We start from the raw sequence: 21,622 nt of genomic DNA on the forward strand, positions 1-21,622 counted from the left end.
AATGATTCTGTGTCCCTGAGTAACGATTCTGTGTCCCTCAGTAACGATTCTGTGTCCCTGAGTAACAATTCTGTGTATGTCCCTGAGTAACAATTCTGTGTCCCTGAGTAACAATTCTGTGTCCCTGAGTAACAATTCTGTGTCCCTGAGTAACAATTCTGTGTCTGTCCCTGAGTAACGATTCTGTGTCCCTGAGTAACGATTCTGTGTCCCTCAGTAACAATTCTGTGTCCCTCAGTAACAATTCTGTGTCTGTCCCTGAGTAACAATTCTGTGTCCCTGAGTAGCAATTCTGTGTCCCTCAGTAACAATTCTGTGTCCCTGAGTAACAATTTTGTGTCCCTCAGTTACAATTCTGTGTCCCTCAGTAACAATTCTGTGTCTGTCCCTCAGTAACAATTCTGTGTCTGTCCCTGAGTAACAATTCTGTGTCCCTGAGTAACGATTCTGTGTCCCTGAGTAACGATTCTGTGTCCCTCAGTAACAATTCTGTGTCCCTGAGTAAGAATTCTGTGTCTCTGAGTAACAATTCTGTGTCTGTCCCTGAGTAACAATTCTGTGTCCCTGAGTAACAATTCTGTGTCCCTGAGTAACAATTCTGTGTCCCTGAGTAACAATTCTGTGTCCCTCAGTAACGATTCTGTGTCCCTCAGTAACAATTCTGTGTCCCCGAGTAACAATTCTGTGTCCCCGAGTAACAATTCTGTGTCTGTCCCTGAGTAACAATTCTGTGTCCCTGAGTAACAATTCTGTGTCCCTGAGTAACGATTCTGTGTCCCTCAGTAACGATTCTGTGTCCCTCAGTAACAATTCTGTGTCCCTCAGTAACGATTCTGTGTCCCTCAGTAACAATTCTGTGTCTGTCCCTGAGTAACAATTCTGTGTCTGTCCCTGAGTAACGATTCTGTGTCCCTGAGTAACAATTCTGTGTCTCTGAGTAACAATTTTGTGTCCCTGAGTAACAATTCTGTGTCCCTGAGTAACGATTCTGTGTCCCTGAGTAACGATTCTGTGTCCCTGAGTAACAATTCTGTGTCCCTGAGTAACAATTCTGTGTCCCTGAGTAACAATTCTGTGTCCCTCAGTAACAATTCTGTGTCCCTGAGTAACAATTCTGTGTCCCTGAGTAACAATTCTGTGTCTGTCCCTGAGTAACAATTCTGTGTTCCTGAATAACAATTCTGTGTCCGTGAGTAACAATTCTGTGTCCCTGAGTAACAATTCTGTGTCTGTCCCTGAGTAACAATTCTTTGTCCCTGAGTAACGATTCTGTGTCCCTAAGTAACGATTCTGTGTCCCTAAGTAACGATTCTGTGGCCCTAAAGTCTCTCTGGCCCTAACTCTGTCCCTAATACAGACAGGTCTGTCTCTCTTGAATGACCGGAGGCTAATGGAGAATTGTAAGATGGCCGCAATTTATAGCTCCACCATTACACAGTGCTGGCTGGCTGGCTGCTGATTGGCTAATGCGATCACATGTCATGAATGAATGCATTATGGGTCAGCGCGCCTTGTCTGCGCGCCTTCCCAGAGATCCCCGCTCCGTCGCCACACATGTCGCCGCCATTTTTGGGAAAATTCGATTCGTGCATCCGAAGTTGGCTAATTTTCGGATTCGGCGCGAATCGAATATTTCCCAATATTCGAAACGAATTCCACTTCGCCATATTCGATTCGCTCATCTCTAATTGGTACCATAGCTTGTAGACGCTATAACTTTCACACAGACCAAATAATACACACTGATTGGTATTATTTTTACCAAAGCAATGTAGCAGTATAGATTTTGGCCAACACTTATGAAGAAAAATTACGTATTTGCAAAATTTTATAACAGAAAATTAAAAATGCGTTTTTTTCTTTCCAAATTTTCAGTCTTTTTAAATTTATAACGCAAAAAATAAAAAACCCAGTGCCAATTACATACCACCAAAAGAGAGCTCTATTTGTGAGAAAGACAGGACAAACATTTCATTTGGGTAAAAGTGCCCTGTATTGAGGTGGTTAGAAGACCTGTCATCCTTATTTCTATTCCTTGTAATAGGAATAAAAGTGATCCAAAAAATAAATAGGGACAGTGTAAAAAAAAAAAGAAAAATTGAAAGCGTCCCCATCCCTCCGTGCTTGTGCGTAGAGGTGAATGCATATGTAAGTTGTGCACGCATATGTAAACAATGTTCGCAGCACACATGTGAGGTATCACCATGAACATTAGAGCGAGATCAATCATTCTAGAACTAGAACTCCTGTGTAATTTCAAACAGGTAACGCTGTTCAACAAATTTTTATTTTTTGCCAGTTTTGGAAACAAAAGGATCCATTTCTTAATGAATTTCACATTCTGAATTCAAATATAACAATGAAATTTGTCAATTGGCTCTAGTTTTTCTGTAAACGGAAAGTTTTCTACTATAGGCGTAATGACTACATAATGCACAATAATTATATAGATAGATGTCTTTCCACAAATATAAAGCAAGTGATATTGACTACATAACAAAGCCTAAATGGCATAATATATTGCATAGGATTACCAAGAAAAATTATAGCCATAAGCTAAGTTGAATCATTTTAATACTTAGGATTCTCACTAGTTTTGTCTTCAGTTTGTGTCGGTTTTGCTTCTCTTGGCTTTTCTCTTGTATTCGAGGAAAGGGCTATCTCTTACAACTTTCCAGCAATAGTCAGCAAGCATTGATGGGCTCCATTTACCTTGATATCTTCTTTCCATAGCTGCAATGTCTTGATGGAAGCGCTCTCCGTGTTCATCACTCACTGCTGGTGGGAAAAAATCCAGATGCGAATGTAGAAAATGAATTTTTAGAGACATGTTGCAACCCAGATTTCTGTAAGTCTGGATGAGTTTTTCTACCACTTTCTTGTAGTCTGGTGTTTTATTGTTTCCAAGAAAATTTGATGTCACTGATACAAATGCTGTCCAGGCAGCTGTCAAGGTCCTACCTTTTCCCTGAGGTTATGTTACTCCATGTGCTGGCGTCCATCTTGGATTCTGCTGTGCATGATGGGAATCCTTTTATGCCTTCAGGTCTCTGTGGTCCATCCCCCAGAGGGGTGTGGCTGATGACATATAAGCCTGTGGCCCGCACATGCTCTTTGCACTTGTGTCTTGTGTCTTTGTGTTGCTATTACTCTGTTCTGACTCTCGTGACTCTCCTGGTATCTGATTCGGCTTGTGACTTGACTATTCTTTGTATTCTCCTTTGATCTGACCCTCTGTTGCTGAACCCGGCTCGTGACCTGTGATTCTCGTCTGCTGTCCTGTACTATTTTGTCCTGTTGTTGTTGACCCGGCTTGTCTGACTACTCTTTTGTCTCTTCCACCAGCTACACGCCATTGGCGGCGGCCATTACCGCAGCTGAGGTGTCTCGGGGGCCGCGACCTGGTTCCTGGCTGCGTCAAGTCCATCCCTACCATCAGGGGCCCTGGTGAAGGGCAGCCTGGGACTTAGACTCCGCGCCCTGAGGGACTTCGGTCTGTGGGTGGTGGTTGTCGTCAGCCAGTGCGTTACATTGTTAGGCCTGCCTGTCCGTTCCTCGGCCCCTGCCCTGACATTACACAAGTGCCATGAACCCTGGCGGTGCAGGCACGCCTTCGCTCCCAATGCTAGTCGCCAGACTCGATCAACAGGATCACCTGTTGGATCAATTCGCTCAGGCGTTGCAAACTCTGCTTGCACGCACTGCACACCTTGATCCTGGTGCTATTAGGCCGGTAGTCACTCCGGTGGTCTCTCCCGCAGCTTCTCCGCCTATTGCGTCCACCACCTCGACGGTTGCATCAGCGGCGCCCAGAGGTATGACTGGTTCTGCCCCTCTTCCACAGCGCTTTCTGGGTTTTGCCAACTACTATCGGAAGTTCATCAGGAACTTCTCCATATTGGCAAAGCCTCTCTCTGACCTAACCAGGAAGGGAAGTAACCCTCACGAGTGGCCATCCAAGGCCATCATAGCTTTCGAGGCTCTGAAAGCCGCCTTTGCTTCGGCTCCGATTCTTTCACATCCCAATCCTGGGTTGCCCTTCGTCCTCGAGGTTGATGCTTCCGAGACGGGAGTAGGGGCTCTCCTGTCTCAGCGTTGGTCGCCCGATGGACCCCTACTTCCCTGCGGGTTCTACTCCAGGAAGCTTTCCTCTGCAGAGTGCAACTACCAGATTGGAGATCGGGAGTTGTTGGTCATCATTCTGGCTCTCAAGGAGTGGAGGCACCTGCTCGAGGGTTCCGCGGTCCCGGTCCTCATTCTTACCGATCACAAGAACCTGACTTATCTTTCGGAGGCCAAGAGATTGACACCCCGCCAGGCCAGATGGGCTCTGTTCTTGTCACGCTTCAACTATGTGGTTTCATATTTGCCTGGTTCCAAGAATGTCAGGGCTGATGCGTTATCACGGCAATACTCTGAGTTGTCCAGGGAAGACTCTGAGCCAATCTCACTTATACCTCCAGATCAGATCCTGGCTGCCATTCGCACCAGTCTGACCTCTCCTCTTGGGGAGCAGATTTTGGTGGCTCAAACTGATGCTCCTCCCGGGAAGCCAGAGGGTAGATGTTTTGTACCCGAGGGATTGCGCACCCGCCTGCTGCGTACCTACCATAACGCCAAAACTGCCGGGCATCCGGGGAAGAACCAGCTGCGTTGGGTCGTCTCTCGCTTATTCTGGTGGCCAACCCTCCGTGCCGACATTGCCTCTTATGTAGCGGCATGTTCGATCTGTGCCCAGAATAAGTCTCCACGGCATCTCCCTTTGGGTCTTCTGCAACCCATTCCCAATGGGGAGCGTCCTTGGTCACATCTAGGTATGGACTTTATTGTAGACCTCCCGGTGTCTCGGGGTCATACAGTCATCCTCATGATCGTCGATCGGTTTTCCAAGATGTGCCATTGCATTCCACTCAGGAAATTACCCACAGCGCAAGAACTGGCCACGGTCTTTTCCAGGGAGATTTTTCGCCTGCATGGGTTGCCTAAGGTGATTGTCTCGGACCGCGGGAGTCAGTTCGTATCCAGATTCTGGCGCGCCTTCTGTTCCCAGTTGGGTATTAGTCTCTCCTTTTCTTCAGCCTACCACCCGCAGTCCAATGGGGCTGCGGAGCGTTCCAATCAGGCCTTAGAACAATTCCTTCAGTGTTATATTTCAGACCATCAGGACGATTGGGCCGATCTCCTGCCTTGGGCAGAGTTTGCCAGGAACTCGGCGGTCAACTCCTCCTCCGGGATGTCTCCCTTCATGGCCAACTATGGGTTCCAACCCGCGGTATTACCTGAGAGGTTCTCACCACAGGACATTCCGGCTGTGGAGAACCATCTTGCTGCCCTGCGTTCTTCATGGGGGTAGATCCAGAGGGCCTTGAGGGACTCAGCTCAGCGCCAGAAGTTCCAGGCTGATCGCAGACGGTTGCCCGCTCCTTCATACCAGGTCGGCGATCGTGTGTGGTTGTCTACTCGCAACCTCAATCTTCGGGTGCCCACACCCAAACTAGCTCCCCGTTTTGTCGGTCCTTTCCGCATTCTCCGCAAAGTGAATCCGGTGGCCTATGCCCTTGCCCTTCCGTCTGGGATGCGGATCTCCAATATCTTTCATGTTTCCCTGTTGAAACCTCTGATCTGCAATCGCTTCACTACCTCTCTGCCTCGGCCCCGTCCTGTCCGGGTTGACGGTCATGAGGAGTATGAGGTGAGCCGGATTCTGGACTCTCGATTGGTGCAAGGTCGATTACAGTTCCTGGTTCATTGGCGCGGTTATGGTCCCGAGGAGCGTTCCTGGGTTCCTTCCGCGGATGTCCATGCTCCTGCCCTCCTCCGCGCTTTTCATACCCGCTTTCCTCAGAAACCTTTTGTTGAGCCGTGGAGGGGGAGGGGCCCTTGAGGAGGAGGTACTGTCAAGGTCCTACCTTTTCCCTGAGGTTATGTTACTCCATGTGCTGGCGTCCATCTTGGATTCTGCTGTGCATGATGGGAATCCTTTTATGCCTTCAGGTCTCTGTGGTCCATCCCCCAGAGGGGTGTGGCTGATGACATATAAGCCTGTGGCCCGCACATGCTCTTTGCACTTGTGTCTTGGTGTTGCTATTACTCTGTTCTGACTCTCGTGACTCTCCTGGTATCTGATTCGGCTTGTGACTTGACTATTCTTTGTATTCTCCTTTGATCTGACCCTCTGTTGCTGAACCCGGCTCGTGACCTGTGATTCTCGTCTGCTGTCCTGTACTGTTTTGTCCTGTTGTTGTTGACCCGGCTTTTCTGATTACTCTTTTGTCTCTTCCACCAGCTACACGCCATTGGCGGCGGCCATTACCGCAGCTGAGGTGTCTCAGGGGCCGCGTCCTGGTTCCTGGCTGCGTCAAGTCCATCCCCACCATCAGGGGCCCTGGTGAAGGGCAGCCTGGGACTTAGACTCCGCTCCCTGAGGGACTTCGGTCTGTGGGTGGTGGTTGTCATCAGCCAGTGCGTTACATTGTTAGGCCTGCCTGTCCGTTCCTCGGCCCCTGCCCTGACAGCAGCCTTTTCCTTTCCACGCAACAGAGAAAGAAACTCATCATCATGAATAAGTTTACGAATCTGTGGCCCAACAAAGACTCCTTCATCTATTTTTGCAGCACTAAGTGCTGGAAATTTGCTAATTAGGTACTTGAAACCTGCTTTATTCTTGTCCATTGCCTTAACAAAGTTTTTCATTAATCCCAACTTGATGTGTAATGGAGGTAATAAGATCTTATTGCTGTCTACAAGTGCTGGATAGTTAACATTTTTTTCTCCAGGCTGCAATGACAGGCGTAATGGCCAGTCTCTTTTGGCATAGTGCATTTTTCTCGCACGACTGTCCCACTCACAGAGGAAGCAGCAGTACTTAGTATATCCACCTTGAAGTCCAAGTAGGATAGCAATCACCTTCAGGTCACCACAAATCGACCATTGATGTTCATCATAGTTGATGCACCTTAAAAGCTCTTTCAAGTTTTCATACGTTTCTTTCATTGAAACTGTGTAAGCAACTGGAACTGACGGCAGCTGATTGCCATTATGGAGCAAAACAGCTTTAAGACTCATCTTTGAAGCATCAATGAACAGCCTCCACTCATCGGGATCATAGCATACGCCGATGGCTGAGATTAAACCATGAACATTGTTACATACAGCAATATCACCTTCCTGGACGAAGAATGGGATCAGATCTTTCTGATGATGACGGTAGAAAGACGTACGAACATCACTTGCTAGGAGATTCCACTGTTGTAGTCTTGACCCCAAAAGCTCTGCCTTGTTCTTGGGAAGATCCAGGTCTCTGATAAGATCGCTCAATTCCACTTGTGTTATGAGGTGTGGTTCAGTGGGTGTGGATGGAAGAAAGTCTGGGTCATGTGAGGTTGACGGTTGATGACTACACGCTTCAGGTTCTTCCTCATTTGACTCAACCACGAAGGATTCTGGTGCTTTAGGAATTGGTAGCCCCTCTCCATGAGGAACTGGACATATTGCCGATGGAATATTTGGATAGTGCACAGATAACTTTTTCTTCTTATTTAGCCCTTTTGTTGGAGGCACCATACAAAAGTTACAATTACTAACATGATCTGTTGGCTCTCTCCAAATCATTGGCACAGCGAAAGGCATAGATGCCTTTTTTCCATTCAACCATTGCTCCAGTGCCGTCCCACAAGAATTGCAGCATATATGTGGTGCCCAGCTCTTGTCCTGGTCTCCTATCTTGCAGCCAAAATACAAGTTGTAGGCTTTCTTAATCATTCCTGTTATCCTCCTTTTTTGTGAGATAAAAGTTATTTCACCGCAGATATAGCAGAAATTATCTGCTTTATTCACACAAGTTCGAGGCATTACTGAGTAGCCTATATAAGCATAAAACGAAATGTAAAGACGCTGTCGAACTACAATCAGCTACAGATACTGCAGCTTTTATGCAGTGAAGTGATGCAATTAAAGGCTAATATTGCATCATCTCAGTATACATGCAATTTTCTATTGGTCACCAGTATCAATTGCGCAATATGCAGCTGAAGTTGCATCATAATTTTGAATGGCTTACGTCATTAGATGGGTGAATATATCATGGAAACTAGAGCCAATCAACATTTTTTAGGGTCATTTTTGTTTTCAGCACCCCAAAATTATGTAAGATTAGCTAATTTTATGCCCAAAACTTTTTACCTGTTGAACAGTGTAACCTGTAAACATTTTTTTTTGTATCTCTCTTTTTTTTGTTTCCTTTTCCTTTTTTTTGTTTCAAAATTTTTATTAAGAAAGTTTTGTTTTAAGAATACAACAAGCTCAAGATACGCCCACGCAGGGGCAGAGCAGAACAATAACACATAAATAGATACATCCGGCTGACTTGTATTAGCCAAATAATGGAATGTCCAATGACATCAAGGAGGGACGACAAAAGGCCGAACCAAATAATAGCAGAAGCAATCCATCATATTACCGGAAAAAGAAGAGGAAAGAAAAAAAAAAACCAAAGGTTAGAAGGAAGGAAAAAGAAAATATAAAAACATAGAGAGAAAGAAAGAAAAAAAAAAGAATCAGAAAGAAAACATGGTGGAAAGGAAAACTAGAAGAATCACGGATCCAGGGCTAGCACAGGCAACGACTATAAGAGGCAATAACTAGTAGGAGGCAGAGATGGCAAGGCATAACGTATCCAAGGTTCCCTGTAAACATTTTTAAAGTTTTGCCTATGGATATTTTTAAGTACCATACTTTGTTACCATTCCACAAGCGGGCACAATTTTAAAGTATGACATGTCAGGTATCTATTTACTTGTCGTAACATCCTCTTTCATATTTTACAAAAAACTGCTTTTGAAAAACCGCTGCTCAAATATCATAAAATTGCAACGATTTCCACATCATTCTGTAGGGTCTTTGCTAAAAAAAAATATAATGTTTGGGGTTTATAAGTAATTTAATAGCAAAAAATACTGTTCACTCTTCTGAGGGGAACTGGCGCATTATACTTTCTATGGTATTTTGCACATTGCTTTTAAAATGTAGCACAATGCAGGCTGTCTTTCCTCACTGTAAGTCAAGCCACCTCCTTTTGTGCCAGACCAAACAGAAAGCTTTTCAGTCTTTACACCTCCTGTTAAATCTAAATTATGATTCAGCATTTATATTGATGGCAAGCTTGCAAAATATTTGGTTTTTATGATTAGTCATAATTAATATTAATATGTGTAAGTGGTCTATTGACAAATGGTAGTATTAGTATTCTTCAATTATAGCTGAGACCAAAAGATATACAAGTTAGCTGAGACAGCTAACTAGTTGTAGACTATATTTAGATATAGTTGGTTAAAAGTATCTGTTAGTTATGTCAAGGTTTTTAGAAGTGACTTACTATTACATTACGTATTTTAATGGTATCTGTGTGTATTTAGTATACGTTTCTAACATTGATACATTTACGTCATTAGCTTATAATATTATGTACATCAGCATACATATGTTCCTGTCCATCAAAGACATTATGTGAGTGTCGTCCCCTCCCTTCTATGCCATACAAGGTATTAAGATGACACACTCATGCTGCATAAAGGGGGCCTTGAGGGACAGAGACTCACACTTACACGCTACATAACTCTTGCATACACACGTCTGAAAAGCTGCAACAGGTGCATACTGCTGCTAGATCATCATATCCGTCTACTTCCGGCTGCTTCTTCAACAAAGTCATTGAGTTGGACAAGGACATGAGAATCGCACATGGCAAGGACAGCCATGACAGATAATGGTGACTTTGTTTTAAACATTTGCTTGTCATTTTTACAGTAGTTTTATCTACATGGAACTGTTCATAATACGCTTTACATTGTTATTTGACACCATTGTGTGATAGAATAAAATCACACTTCATTTTTTATTTCAATGGCTCTTTCATTCATAATCGCCTCAAGACACTAGAAGAAGTATTATATGTGTCTAAAAATCCAACATTTTGGTGAGCCAGCCACCGCCGAACGTTTTTTCTACGGTTTTTTCCCATACCTTGTTAAGGGGGAAAAACGCACGATTCTGTGATTGTCAAGTTTTGGGAAAAACACGGTGAAAAGAACCTAGCAGCACAGGCGATTAAACAGACTTGGACGAGAGGTCCAGTGACTGAGCCGGGTCAAACGAGAAAATCTGATTACGGTGAGTAACAATTATGGAATTTATTGATGACTTAGTTAATGAAAGCAAGCTAGAGTTTAAAGATGTTTCTTTATATCCTGAAGACAGTCAGCTATGGCATTATATGTATAACGAATGTTTACAGGCCAATATTCAGATAGATAAATCTAGATTTACTGTGCACAGACAGCGTAAAAAGATATCTAACATCTTAAATTTAGTAAGAATATTCAACAAAATGATTTTGAATGTTGATTTATCTGTTAAAAAAGCTTGTACATTAAAACAGACAGAATGTAGCACTGTACAGAATACAGAAAAGCATGAAAATTTGTCTCAAGATGCTCTTAGTTGCCCAAACTGTGACACTTTTTGTAATTACATAGAGAATCTTGAGGAACTAATTGACTCAAAGACAAATCTTTTGTTAAGACTGCAGAATGACAATAAACAGGTTGCCATGATAAACACAGATGACAAACAGAGTGATTCAAAATCAGAGCCACGGCTGTCCGATATCTCTGAAAGTTCGGATATTGACTCTGATGACGAAACACAAATGAAACAAAGAATTGTTATGTAAAACTGCAAAACTTAAGTTGCAAATACATAATCAATTAATGAAAGTTTTAAAAGACATCCCTGCTTATGATCCAGATAAAGATATCTACAGCAACATGGAAATATATGAAATGCATGTCAAATGCCATCAGATTTCAAATCATGACATAAATTATTTATTTCCGATATGGCTACCAATTAAATTTATGTCTCGAATTAAAAATTCTGTTATTAACGATAAAGATCAGAAAAAACATAATGACGCGACAGACAGACTGCGACAATTGCTGTTATGTTCAACAGGTGAAGACGTACCTTCTGTAGAAATGCTAGACTTACTTCAGACTACTGCTGACGAAGACCCTTTTGAGTTTAAAAATAAGTTTTCCAAAGCATATAAAATTATATTTGGAGTAGAAAATGAGGAAGACTCAGCTATGATCAAAGCTTTTGTAAAGAAATTCACGTATCTTGACCCAGTAACCATTGTCATAGCAGAGGAAAAACAAAATTTGAATGACATAGTAAGTTTCATTGACAAAATTCGGAGAAAATTGAAAAATAGCAATCTCACTTATGAGGTAGCTGCGCTTCAAAGTGACAACAACAGTCAGACTACAGTTATGCCAGGAACTACAGGTCCCAGTAAGAATGACAATGACAGATGCAAGCAAGTGAGCCATAATGAGTATAGCACATGCTTTCACTGTCATAAACAAGGTCATATCAGACGCCATTGTTGGAAGTTTAAACTTGACTCACAAATAAAGAAAATGGAAATAAAAATTGAAAAAGCAGCTTTGTACAACCTGCTGTGTTGTGTAATGATGAAAGTTTAACTGAATTGCCTTATGCCTCATCAGTTAAACAGATTCATACTTTGACTAGAAACAACTGTTCTGACAACAGGGTGAGAAGGGCTGTCACTGACAGAAATGGTTTACTACCAGTTCCAAAAATAGAATCACGTCCACATTCATCCCCGATATCGTTAGAATTTGTCGCTCCAATTGTATTGGATGACAATGGAAGGCCTTTTATACATGGATTACTAAATGGTAAAAAGATCCAATTCCTAATTGACAGCGGATCTGAAATTAGTCTTACCAGAGAAAACATACCTGTGAAACCAAATTCACCCATGTGTAAAATAAAAGGTTTTAATAATACAGGTCATTCCACTGCTAGACAGGTACCTAATGTAGCATTTGAAGTACCTGGGCTAGTGAAAACTAACATTGATATTTGGTATAGTAATGCCACCGAAAATATTCTTGGCATTGATTTTATCAATAAGCAAAAGTGGATTATTGATATTATGACCAAAGTTATTTGGAGGAATCCTTCTAGGCCCAAATCAATGTTAATGGATCCTTCTATATACAGTGATGTTGGTTTCAACTCTAAAATGTCTACAGCACAAAGATGGCCTGATACTGATGGTAATTGTGCTTTACAAGAATTGGTACAACGTTTTCCAAGTTTGTGGTCAAAATTTAAAAATGACATAGGAACTTTGAAAGGTACAGAATTGAATATTGAGGGTAAGGATCCCATACCCCTTAATCAATATGAGTTACCACAAGAATCAATAGGACCACTTTCTGCCATTATTCAAGAGTTTGTACAACTTGGCATTTTAAAGAAAACACAATCAGTGGTAAATAACTGTATTTGGCCTATCAAAAATGCTGACAATTCATATTCTTTGTCAGTTGATTTCAGGACACTGAATAAACATATCACAAATAACAAAGCAGTTGTTCCTGATCATTCTAATATCAAGTTACATTTAAAGGCCGAATCCAAAGTGTTTTCTGTTTTGGAAATCGATAACAGTCATTTTTCGATCCCCTTAGCTAAAAGTTGTCAATACAAGTTAGCTTTTAAGTTTCAGAAAGAGACCTATGCATTCACTCGATTAGTAGCTGGTTTAGACATCAGTGATGGTGTAGTCCATGAATCCATAGCAAAAATTCTATCACAATTTTCAAGGCCAGAATGCATTTTTCAGCATGTAAATACAATTATGCTAAGTACGCAGAATGTTAACGAACATATTACTCTTTTGTCTGAGTTATTTATGTTGTTACAGGATGCAGGTCTAAAATTAAACCCGGAAAGAGTTCAGCTGATGAAAAGTCAGGTGAAATGCTTTCACATGCAGATTGGTCAAGGGAAAAGACAATTATTGCTAGAAACAGTCAGAGCAATCACTGCCTTTCCAGTTCCTACAACACATAAAGCATTGCAACAATTTTTGAAAGACATAAACCATTGTAAAGAGTTTATACATGGTTTCGCAGAGAAAGTTAAGCCATTACATCATCTTTTGAAGAGAAAAATAACTTAGTTGACCAATGGGGTCCAAATGAGAATAATGCTTTAAAAATGTTGAAAAAGGATTTTCAGAATGCGCCAGCATTAAGTACAATTGAGGTTTGTTCCAATGCTCCTTTTGTTGTGAAAACTCATGTATCTGATAACTCAATTTCAGTAACTTTGTCTCAATTAAAAGAAGGTAATGAGAGACTAATTAGTTACTTCTCCAGAAATTTATCACCATTGGAAAGAACTTTTACATCAGAGGCACAACAACTGTTGAGTGTCTTTTATGCAATCACAGCTTCACAAAGCACAGTACAGTCACACAGTATCATATTACAGTCTCCTGACAGTTCACTAAGAAGAATTCTTGAGGAAGATATATTCAGAGAATGTCGTGAAAGGTATCCTCAGTGGATAAGAGCACTGTTAGCCAAACACATTGTGATAAGTACAGCTGTATCAGACAAGTCTCTACCTCACATTCACAGCAACACATGTATTAATGAAGAACACTCTAAACCAGAGTAATGACATCAGCACAGAAAACAGTTACGCATATTTCTAATATTATAGGGATGAGAACAAAGGCATAAACCTTTGTCATCTCTGGGGTGATACAGGTGAAACCTTTCTTTGTTTAGTAAAACAGGGTTTTGCGGTCATGACCTATGATGAAATATTGCGTCCTGTCATACCTAAATATCACACTACTTTAGTATTCTAGTTTAGGTAATTTCAGACAGGATTAGGACAGTATTTTGATTGATATATAGAGGTTTTCTGTAAAAGGAAATAGGAAGTAATGTTACTTCACAATATGTGTTTCAAACTCATAAACTGATTGTTCCATAATCTTTCATATTTGTTGAAAAAGGTGCAAGAATAATGCAATGTTTGTGCCAAAGTAATGATACTGCATTTCTTTACAGAAATGACATCTAAAATCAAACATGAAGCGTAACAATCTCCTACAAGCCAACTTTAAGGAATTCGGACGTTAAAGAAGAGCTCTTCATATGGAAGAAGATTGAACAAGAGCTTAATACTTCACACTTGTGACTGATTTATCACGTTCAACAAAAATCTTTCTACTTTACAGAACTTAAAGAAGATATTATATAGACATTGCATGAAGAAAAGATTCATCAAGAGGAAATCTATTTATTAGTGATAAAATAATTTATTATTGATAATATTGTTATAGGTCACATATACATTTTAATGATCCTTTTATTCCGATACTTACATCCATATTGGGATAATATTATTATTATTATTTATTTTTTACATATTCATATACGGAATATTTTTTGGTTAAAACTTCATAGAGTTATTCCAGTTATTAGAATATCTTTTATTAAAAGATTTAAGAAACATATTACTCTTATAGGAGCAATATAAACTTATGACACATTTTAGAATGGAAAGTATATTTCCGGAGAGTTAAAATATTATACAAATATGGAAATATACTACATTAATTATTATTACATCATTTAATTATTATTTTTATTTTTATTATTATTATTATTATTATCACTATATTATTATATATCAATTAACATTATGATTAAGAATTTTTAGGAAGAGAAACTGAAGATAAGTATAGAGTTTTGAAGGAAAGTTAAAATATTATACAAATATGGAAATATACTACATTAATTATTATTACATCATTTAATTATTATTTTTATTTTTATTATTATTATTATTATTATCACTATATTATTATATATCAATTAACATTATGATTAAGAATTTTTAGGAAGAGAAACTGAAGATAAGTATAGAGTTTTGAAGGAAAGTTATTTTTGATTGGTCCAGTTATGAAGAATATATACGATCATTTGGTATAAGACGGTGTGTATGGGACATGAATGAAGTGTGCATTGATTGATCATTAATTTTAGACTAATCATAATAAGGGGGATATGTTAAATCTAAATTATGATTTGGCATTTATATTGATGGCAAGCTTGCAAAATATTTGGTTTTTATGATTAGTCATAATTAATATTAATATGTGTAAGTGGTCTATTGACAAATGGTAGTATTAGTATTCTTCAATTATAGCTGAGACCAAAAGATATACAAGTTAGCTGAGACAGCTAACTAGTTGTAGACTATATTTAGATATAGTTGGTTAAAAGTATCTGTTAGTTATGTCAAGGTTATTAGAAGTGACTTACTATTACATTACGTATTTTAATGGTATCTGTGTGTATTTAGTATACGTTTCTAACATTGATACATTTACGTCATTAGCTTATAATATTATGTACATCAGCATACATATGTTCCTGTCCATCAAAGACATTATGTGAGTGTCGTCCCCTCCCTTCTATGCCATACAAGGTATTAAGATGACACACTCATGCTGCATAAAGGGGGCCTTGAGGGACAGAGACTCACACTTACATGCTACATAACTCTTGCATACACACGTCTGAAAAGCTGCAACAGGTGCATACTGCTGCTAGATCATCATATCCGTCTACTTCCGGCTGCTTTTTCAACAAAGTCATTGAGTTGGACAAGGACATGAGAATCGCACATGGCAAGGACAGCCATGACAGATAATGGTGACTTTGTTTTAAACATTTGCTTGTCATTTTTACAGTAGTTTTATCTACATGGAACTGTTCATAATACGCTTTACATTGTTATTTGACACCATTGTGTGATAGAATAAAATCACACTTCATTTTTTATTTCAATGGCTCTTTCATTCATAATCGCCTCAAGACACTAGAAGAAGTATTATATGTGTCTAAAAATCCAACACCTCCTTTGTTTATCCTTGAGGCCCATGATGCCCTGAATGCACCCAACTCTGAGGATGAAGTAATGCGAGACATTAAATCCTTGAAACCCCTGAAGGCTCGGGGACCAGACAGATTTATTGGGTTATATTATAAAAAGTTTGTGGCCCTTCCAACCCCGCAGTTAACTTCTTACTTTAATTCCTTGCGTCTTCCCAGAGTTTCTTAAAGCTCATATCGCCATTATCCCTAACTCAGTTGAGGAAGCCTGTGATCCACAATCCTTTCAACCTATATCCCAGCTGAATGTGAACCTGAAGGTCCTAGGGAAGATTTTAAACTCTTTAAAACTATCACCAACTGCATTAACAACTGTCTGCAGACTCTCATTCATGGGGACTAGTTGAGCTTTGTCCCAGGACAACAAGTGGGCGATAATGTATGTAAAGTGATCCACCTCATAGAAATCTTACGTTCGGGCAAGATCCTGGGTTTCCTTCTCTCTTTGGACATTTAAAATCCGTTCAATTTGCTCTCCTGGGACTATCCTTGTTTGTGCTGACCCGTTGGGGTTTTGGGATCCACTTTTTGTCTTGGATCCATGCTTTGTATTCCTTGCTGTCAGCCACAGTTAAGTACGCAGGATTTTTTTCCGACTTATTCTCCATATTTCGAGGTACCTGGCAGGTTTACCCCTTGTCTCCAGCACATTTTATTCTAGTGCTGGAACCTTTGGCTGTGGCAATCAGGGGCAAGGAGGACATATCTGGAGTATTTTATGCACATTTCTGTGCAGATGATGCCACCTTGGTCCTGACTAATCAGTTTCTCTCTCTTCCTAACCTGAAGCTAACTTTTGACCGAATCTTGGCTATTTTGGGGCTTCAAATCAACCCTTTGAATATTACCCTGTCCACTGACCTTGTGGAAAGCCTGCAAGCACACTTCCCATACCACTGAGCACCTCATTCCATTGATTCTTTGGGGATTATATTAAACGCATCTTACTCTTCTCTGCTTTCCACACACTACTACCCCCTTCTTCACACCCTAACTTCTTTTATGCATTCATGGCAATATTCCGCTCTTTCCTGAATAGGTAGAATTCACATTGTAAAGATGACGGCTTTGCCAAAGGTCCTCTACTACTTTCATATGCTTCCAGTGAAAGTTCCATCCTTCTTCCTTCGCCTCTTACAAAACCGGATACTTTGCTTCATAGGCCCAGAAACATTATAGAGTTTCCAGATCCACTCTACAAGATACTACATTGTGGACCTTATCTTTCAATTTTCTATGCTCTATGAATTTTCGGATGTCCCCCTTTGGTTGCTTCTAGAATTGCCTAACTGTGCCCGACCACATCCCAGGCGTTGCCCTGGCTTCCATACAAACTACTCTCACCCTCACTGAGCCCTCTGATGATGCAAAGTATGTGGTTATCGGACTCGGTCTGCTATTTGGGCAACCTAATGTGCCAATTTTTGCTGCTACTACCTATTATCCGTAATCCCCTTTTTTTTCCGGGCCTGGAAAAACCCAAGGCTTTCTCTTGGTGGACCTCCCACAGTTTTATGAAGGTACATCACCTTGTCTCTTCCATGCTTTTCTGACCTGGGAAGTCCTAGAGACACATGAAGCCCCAGTACATACACCTACCTATTTCTAAAGATGAATTTTGAGCACATGTGCCAACACACCCTGAGGTCCCCCGGCCTTATTTAAGCTATTTATGCTTCCCTGAATGGACAATCATCATCAGTATCCCTTTCCTATATGTCTAACTGGGAGCGGGATCTCCAGTCTTCCATAGATCTGATGGACTGGAGTAAGGCCTGGACTTCAATTGCCAAATACTCTTCCAACACAAGTATTCTTGAGGCTGTGTATAAGGTCCTCCTGAGGTTATACTGGGTCCCCACCATATTTGCCCATGCCTATCCTGGGTGTAGTGTGATGCTTTCAAAATTGTGGTCAGAAAGTAGGCATATTGAACATCTGGTGGTCTTGTCCTAGATTAGTGGGGTTCTGAACTTCTGATCTTCCAGGGGGTGAAGGCGTGGATGACCACTATGATGCTCAGTGAACAAATGTCAAGCTTTTTGAAAGACTCACATCTACATTTCTTAAGTTCTGGGAATAATGGATTTCCTACACATTCCCCATGCTACACCTGGTCTGTTTGGGCTGCTTATGACTGCTATATGCGTTGCTTCTGCGTGCAAGCCATCTCCTTTTTACTTTCCTTTCCTCTACTTTCTTCTCTCCTCTTCCGGTCTCCTTCTACTCATGCTTCTTGGGTGTTTGACGTCCTGTTGGGGGCTAGCTCCCTCAGATGTGCTCTCCCCGAGATGACAGCAACCTTGATCCAGGGACACGGTTCCCTTTTATTGCTATTCCCTATACTGGACTCAATAAATGATTAGATGGTATAATGTTTAAATATTTAGGTACTTAGAATATTGTATAAATATGATGTGATAGTTGTTACACCAGACTCAGTATGATAAATGTATCAAGAGATATAGATATACTAGATCTAGCATTGTGGCTAGTATAGGTCTAAGATCTAAAACTGATGAAACTACAAATACTGTAAAACAATATATATTTCTTAACTGTACCACAAAGCTCAATATATGATATATGCAAATTATTCAGCAGGTTAAGCAACTAATAAAGATGTCTATATCCAAATAAAATTTTTTAGTACCACATATACTTCAAATGATATGTACCTACTCGATTTCTCAAAGGAAGTTTACTTAAGTGGGTGATTCTTCCATTGCAAATACCTTGGACGGTCCCAAAAAGGGATAACTGGGTGGGGGGGGGGGGTAGTAAATAAAGCAAAACAATAAAAAAGACCCAGTGGTCATTAAATATCACCAAAAGAAAACTATATCTGTTTAAAAAACATTATAAATATGGCATGTGGGTGCAATGTTACATGACTCAGTAATTGGCATTCATAGTGTGGCAGTGCTGAAATCTAAAAATTGATCTGTACTGGAAGGAGGAGCAGCAAGTGTCCGGTATTCAAGTGATTAAATGACACTAATGAAATGACTAATTAATTAAATAAATAATTAAACTAAATGTCAATGACAATAACAATGCCACTAACTGACACTCAGTAGACTAGACATGGTCCTAATCTGATTCATCTTTATTTTTTTCAACAGAACTTTACATGTGTACACATCTTTGTGGATCCATTCTATCTTCAATCTCTCTGTGCACCAAAAGGGAGTTGGTCTTATTTAGCACCAGTTTTGTGAGAGACAAACTGTTGTTATTTAATTTTGAATTGATCACAATCAAAGCGACAAAATGAAAAAGTGTCTCAAATAAGAACTTGCTGAATTAGACACATGACTTGCAGATAGGAAGAAAAGTGGAACAAATGGTTTTTTAATTTGGTGCAGTGCATTAACAGTGGCTATTAACGCTAGAAAAATGGCGCAGGACCTTTATTGAATTGCCCCAACTGTATTTAACAATGACTAGGTGTTCAGTAAAATTTACTAGCAAAGAAAATTATCTTGAATTGATAACTGCATGTATAATGTGCCTTTAAAGATCACTTTTGTTAGTAAACCTATCTCAGACACAGATAGGCACTATTGCCTATTACCAATAGCAAGTTGACGGCCAGGCAGAACTTTCATTATTCCTGGTGGACATCGTATGATATCCTCCCGGAAAGAGCTGTGCTGCGGGAGTGATCTGTCACCAACTGCGTCCACCAGACACAGCCGAGGACTGATCAGTGTACCGGCCCGCTGCCAGTACCATGTGATCACTGTGACCAATCAGCACCATCAGATCATATGACAATTGTAACAATTATTGGCATGAATCAAAGTCATTCATTGTTTACAATTGTTTTGTTACCTGTGACTGGTCACATGATACAGACAGGGCCAATCTCAGCTCATCTGTACCATGTGATTAGCTGTGGCCAATCAGAGCTAATCACAACAAAACAAACTGAATGAATTGATTTAACTCAGTAAAATAAAAGGTTGAGTGTCTGGCTGCTCGTCCCTGAATGGATACATAGAAGGAAAAAAAACATTATGGGGCAGCACAGTGGCTAAATGGTTAGCACTTCCACCTGGCAGTACTAGGGCCGTTGGTTCGAATCCCAGCCCCGGCACCTCCTGCCTGGAGTTGGCATGTTCTCCCTGTGCCTGCGTGGGTTTCCTCTGGGTACTCTGGTTTCCTCCCACACTCCAAAGACATGCTGGTAGGTTAATTGGATCCTGTCTAAAATTGGCCCTTGTATATGAATGTGAGTTAGGGACCTTAGATTGTACGCCCCTTGAGGGTTAGGGACTGATGTGAATGTACAATATATATATGTAAAGCTCTGCGTAAATTGACGGTGCTATATAAGTACCTGCAATAAAGTAATAATAAATTATGGAACTTTATTGCAGCAAACTGAGACATTACATGTATACACCCAAGAAAATTGTTTACAATTGATATTTAGGCCTTGAATGGGGTATAACGGCTATACGACACATTCTCTCTCAATGACCTATTCAAGTTTGGCCTATGAATGATTTTGTATTGGCAGGATTAGACTTTATTCTTCATCACAAATATTTTTAATTTGATAGTTACCACTACCTCCAGGTGTAGGGCGTGGCTATAGGGAGTTGTTGTGCCCCATCCTATGCCAATCTGTACCTGGGGGAGTGGGAACAGTGGTTCCTAGCAGACGAGAGCCTTGCACTGTACATATGCCACATATCCATGTGGCATAGGTACAGCGACTATGTTTTTCTCGTCTGGGAGGGCCCGAACAAATGATTTTGGAATGGTTTGACAAATGAATGTTAACAATTACAACCTGAAATTCATTATGTCTTACAGTAAGGAAACAGTGACCTTTTTAGATGTCTGCGTGCAGAAGGATGAAAATGGCCATCTTTCTAGTGGACTATATAGAAAGGACATTGCTGGAAATATCATACTACATGCATCCAGCTTCCACCCGCAACCACTTAAGGATTCTATACCTTACAGCCAGTATTTAAGGCTTAAGCGTAATTGTTCTACTGAACAAAGTTTTCATGAGGCAGCAGAGAATCTAAGACAGTGATTACTTGATAGAGGATATAGCAAGACTTGTTTACGCAAAGCCTACAATCATACATGTCGGCAGTCATGCCATGACCTTTTGTTTAAAAAAAAAGAGAAAGGCAGATATGGCAAAAGAGCCCACTCTTATAGTGTTGAGATATTCCAATCAGCATTCACAGATTAGACAAATCCTGCAACGTCATTGGTCTATTTTAACAGATGATGATTTGGTGAAACAATTTGTAGATGCTGCACCTTCCATAACTTTTAGAAAGGACAGTTCACTACGGGAAAAACTTGTCCATAGTGAATATAAGGAGGAATCTAGAGACAAGCACGCTCAGGATTATGGGACATATCTTTGTGGAAAATGCTCGTACTGTCCCTTGGTGGACATGAAGAAAGTAATTTTGCTACCTAATGGGACTTACCACACATTAAAACATTTTGCTAACTGCCAGACCAGAGGGGCGGTATATCTCATCTCATGTGAATGCGGCTCATTTTATATTGGTAAGACCAAACAGGAATTTTGGCATCGCATTTATAAACATGTTTATAGTATGCATATAGGAAATCGTTATCTCCCCATTGGAAGACATACACTACTAGTTCATGTGACGATCGTGGCGTCAGACCCCAGCCCTTTTCACCAAACTCGTGACCGAAGGACTAGCCAATCTAAAACCGCGCTGTCACGTGCGTAACAATGTAGTTTAAATTGAATT

This window comes from Staurois parvus, unplaced genomic scaffold (assembly GCF_062004578.1).
Source record: "Staurois parvus isolate SC_StPar_1 unplaced genomic scaffold, SC_StPar_1.0 ptg000177l, whole genome shotgun sequence".
Lineage (NCBI taxonomy): Eukaryota > Metazoa > Chordata > Amphibia > Anura > Ranidae > Staurois > Staurois parvus.